This window comes from Mus pahari, chromosome 7 (assembly GCF_900095145.1).
Source record: "Mus pahari chromosome 7, PAHARI_EIJ_v1.1, whole genome shotgun sequence".
Classification (NCBI taxonomy): domain Eukaryota; kingdom Metazoa; phylum Chordata; class Mammalia; order Rodentia; family Muridae; genus Mus; species Mus pahari.
Genome location: NC_034596.1, coordinates 8590744 through 8595402, shown reverse-complemented (window position 1 = coordinate 8595402; position 4659 = coordinate 8590744). Strand labels below are relative to the sequence as shown.

The 4659-nt window shown below is 38.0% G+C and overlaps 1 pseudogene; it reads left to right on the top strand.

Annotated features, from left to right (window-relative positions):
• Positions 1-3135: 3135 nt before the first annotated feature.
• Positions 3136-3258, top strand: LOC115064486 (annotated as a pseudogene).
• The last annotated feature ends 1401 nt before the right edge of the window (positions 3259-4659 follow it).

Sequence of the window (4659 nt, the reverse complement as noted above, 5' to 3'; positions counted from 1 at the left end):
ATCAAGAGAGACAATAAGGAGAATACAGAATTAGAGGCATAGGGTCCCAACAGAAAAAAAAAGCTATATGGCTCCAAAATTTACTAGTAATAAAAAATATGTAGACTAAAAAAACCTACTTTTCATCATTCTGAGATAAATACCATACATGGATCATTTCATTTTCTATAAAATCTTAATGAATTGATACTATTATTATTATTTATAAAACAAGATATATGAGTCACAGAATGGCTAAATACCATGAGTTCTGTATTAATCTTATTACTTTTCAAACCCTTATGATAATACCCAATTACTTTCCCTATCCCCACCCTCACATCATTTAAAGTAATATGAGTAAACCCTGCTCCTTAAAACAGTAGTAAAAGAAAACACTCTGGAGACAAGGAATGTGCGGTGCGCAGAGTAGATGACACAAAGAAGAATCTAATGCACATGGCCCAGAACAACCTTTCTATCCAAATTACCTCCCTAGACCTCCCAGCTTTTGATAATCACTCTTCATTCTTCATTCATTCTTCTAGGCTTTGATGATTTGTGTTAAGCACAACCACATGCTGTTAAATATCATCCATTCATAGACGGCCGATAACCTCCACGAAGGCAGACATGTCCTGAACAGTTGTAGAAATCCGCTTCCTGGATTTTTTCATTTGACAATATCTCACTTCTATACATAGAATTCTTCAGTGCCTTCCAAAGCATAGAGCCCATGGGTATAATTTGAGAACTACTAGCAAAGTAAATAAATCCCTGCCCTGGTGGCAAGTACTTCCTTTTATCCCTTCCCTTATAAAAGTAAATGTCTCCAGTATCATGTCGAAAGTATTCTCCAGTGAATTCTTTACTTTATTTATTCCTATTTAAGTCAGAAGGAAAGAAAGGGAGAGAGGGAAGGAGGGGGAAGGACAAAGAAGCAGGAAGGAGAGAAAGGGAAATAGGAAGGAGGGGAGGAAAGGAAAGAGGGGGAAAGAGGAAGGGGAAGGGATGACAGAAAGGAAGAAAGGGAGAGGACATATAATCAAACTCTGTTCTCGCTAATGCTTATTTGAAAAATGAAAATTTTGGCTTTAAAGGTGTTTATGATTTGGGTACCATTGCTAGAAGCCACTTTCTAAGGACCTGGGCAGACTTGGTACATACAGGCAGGAGCAATTTAAATTCCAGGCATTTATTATTTTTCTAGGTGGCCCCTCCAGATAGTTACCAGTCAAGAGTAGAACTAGTGTTCTTCCAACTTAGAGTACAGTTCTAGAGTTCTCTTTATGATGTGCTTCAAATATATCTAGTGAGTGCCTGGAGCAAGGAATCTTGATTTCAGAAAAGAGCAGATGAGAGAATTTGCCAATCTCCTATATAGTAAAATAACAAGAAGGAAAGCAAAGAAGCTTCCAAACCCAAAAAGTCAAAGTTAAGCTCCAAAAACTGTAGTGTGAACAAAGAGATGGGAGTCAGCAGAGATGAGAATAGGGAAATTGTGACACACAAAAAATGTTGTCTGAGCAGTGTTCTATGAACAGGCTTAGTAAATGAACTCTCTCTCTCTCTCTCTCTCTCTCTCTCTCTCTCTCTCTCTCTCTCTCTCTCTCTCTCCCTTTCCTCCTAAAGCATGTGAGTATATGAACATATAGAACCTTAATACGTAAATATGGTTTTCAATATACAGTTTTAAAATTCAGTCATATCCGTGAATTATCACTAACCATAAGAACAATTATAAAATCAATGAACTTAACTTCACCAAAACCAAATTTTGAAATGGAAGTCGACCATTGAAGGCAGAGCTTCTTCAGCACACAATTTATCACTATTTCTTTTTATGCTGTGGCTGAAAAAGAAAAACACAAAATTTATTTCTACTTAAATGAGTTCTTTCAAATGATAAACATTTTTATCATTGGGGTGGGGTAGGGGGAGAAAGACATAAAAGAACAATTAAAATTAACATAATCACTGAAAAAAATGATGAGTTTCATTCTGTTTGATTGACTTTTCTGTTATTTGTTTCAATTTTTGGCTTGTTTGGGAGTGTTTGTTGTTTGTTGTTTGGTTGGTTGGTTTTATCATTTATATTAAGCAAGTGCAAACAAGAAGCAAGGAGCACCCATTCTAATATCTAACAAAATAGACATTTAACCAAAATTAATCAAAAGAGATGAAGAAGGACATTACATACCCCTCAAAGGAAAAAAAATCTATCAAGATGTAGTCTCAATTCTGAATATCTATGCACCAAATGCAAGGGTGCCCACATTCATAAAAGAAACATTAAGCTTAAATCACACATCAAACCCAACACATTAATAATGAGAGACTTCAGCACGCCACTATCACCAATGGACAAGTCATCCAGAGAGAACTAAATAGAAAAATAATGGACCTAACAGAGGTTATGGCTTAAGTGGATTTAATGAATATCTACAGAACATTTCACTCAAACACACAAAAAAGCACACCTTTTAGCAGCTCATGAAACCTCCAAAATTGAACACATACTCAATCACAAAGCAAGTCTCACCAGATTGAAGAAAACTGAAATAATCCCTTGTATGTTATCATATCACCATGAATTAAAGCTGAACTTGAACAAAAACAAAAACAACAGAAAGTTGTTGAAAATGAAACTGATGAAAATGAAACTGATGAAAATGAAATAATTCAATGACCACTGGGTAAAGGAAAAAATAAGTCTCAATAGAATTCAATAAAAATGAAGCTACAACATAACCAAAACTATGGGACAATGAAAGCAGTACTAAGATGAAAATTCTTCGTAACTCTAAGTACCATTATAAAGAAATTAGTAAGATCTCATACTAGCAATTTGAGAGTACATCTGAAAACTCTAGGCAAAAAGAAGCAAACTCATAGAAGAGGAGTAGACAGCAAAAAAAGTATCAAGCTCAGGACTAAAATCAATAAAATAGAAACAAAGTGAATAATCCAAAGAATCAAGGAAATAGAGTTGGTTCTTTGAAAAAAAATCAATAAGATAGACAAACATTAGCCAAACTAGCTAAAGGGCAGAGAGCATATCCAAATTAACAACATCAGAAAATAAAGATGGAGCATAACAACAGACACTGAGGAAATCCAAAGAATCATTGGGTCTTACTTTAAAAATCTCAACTCCCTGCCCCTGGAGGCTCTGGAGTAGGTGTCACATGGGTGTTTGTAGGTGGCTGAGAGGAGAGAGGCTGTGTCTGTGCTCAGTGTGTGACCTATGAATATCTGAATGATTAGTAGACTAATATACTCTTTTTTCATTTTTTATTAGGTATTTGCTTCATTTACATTTCAAATGCTATTTTGGTCTTCGCTCTTCTGAGTTTCATGTGTGACTAACATACTCTTAAAGAAAGGGGTAGCCTAGACTCACCAATTCAGAGCCTGGGTGGGCTGCAGCACTTGAGAGAATGAGCCCTGCACCTTGCCCGGACAGCACAGTAAATCTGACCCTAGTTCTAGGGGTACAGGTGAGTCTGCCCAAAGGGTGGGAGTGTACAAAGGCCAGCTCTGCCTCTTGTCTGCTTGTGTGTGTTGGCATTGACAAGGAAGATATGCTCCCCTCATTTGTTGCCAACTATAGTAGGCAAGAGATCTCACCCCAAGATTATCAGGGCTAGAGAGCTGGTCCTGCTACTTACCTGCTACAGCACTTGAGATAGCAGACCCTGCACCTCACCTGAGTGTAGAAAACCCAGCCCTACCTCTTGTCTGCTGGACCATGGCAATGGCATGGGAGACATCCTTTCACTCCCCTTTTCTTTCAGCTTCTATGTCAGGCAGAAGTGTTGTCCCTGGGGTCATGAGAGGAGAAATGGCCATGCCCCTCAGTTGGAGGAGCAGGACCTTTACTTCACCTAGGCAGCAGAGCAAAGCTGGCACTGGTTGGAGTGGTTGCCAGTGAGCCTGGCCCGAAGGTAGTAAGAGTAGAAGAGGTGGTAGGCTGACCATCTCAGATACCCCTCAGGCTCAGAACCGGGGTTTGAATTGGGGCACCCCAACATCTAAACCATAAATGAACTGCTAAAGAGCATGAAGGGGCTTGTCTTACAGATTCAAAACTACAGAATTTCAAAGGCACAGAGAAACAATAGGATAGCCAAAAAGAATGCTAGTGGGGTTTCAGTATTAATAGAGCAGTGAAATCTAGAGGTCTCATACCAAACAGAGTTATTGCAATCAACATCTGCAAGCAAAGAAGTGTGGACAAAGGGGAATACTGGGAGTTGAAATGTAACATACTACAGCTTCCACAACGAGATATTTTCTCGGTTATGGAGAGGTTGGAAAGGTAGAGGGTAAATACAAGAGGAAGGAGATATGAGTGGGCCTGGGGTTCCTGATATAAAATTCCCAAAGCACCAATAAAAAGTATTTAAAAAAATGTGTTCCTCATACTCCACAAAATTTGAGAACTTAAAAGGAATGAACAATTGTCTTCATAGCTACCACTTACCAAATTAAATCAAGATCACATAAACAATTTAAGTAGACCTATAATACCTAAGGAAATAGAAACAGTCATTAACATTTCCAAGTCAAAGGCCCCAGGGCCAGATGGTTTTAGTACAGAATTCTACCAGACCTTCAAAAAAGAGCTAATACTAACACTCCTCAAACTATTCCAAAATAGAAAGTGAAGGAACCTTG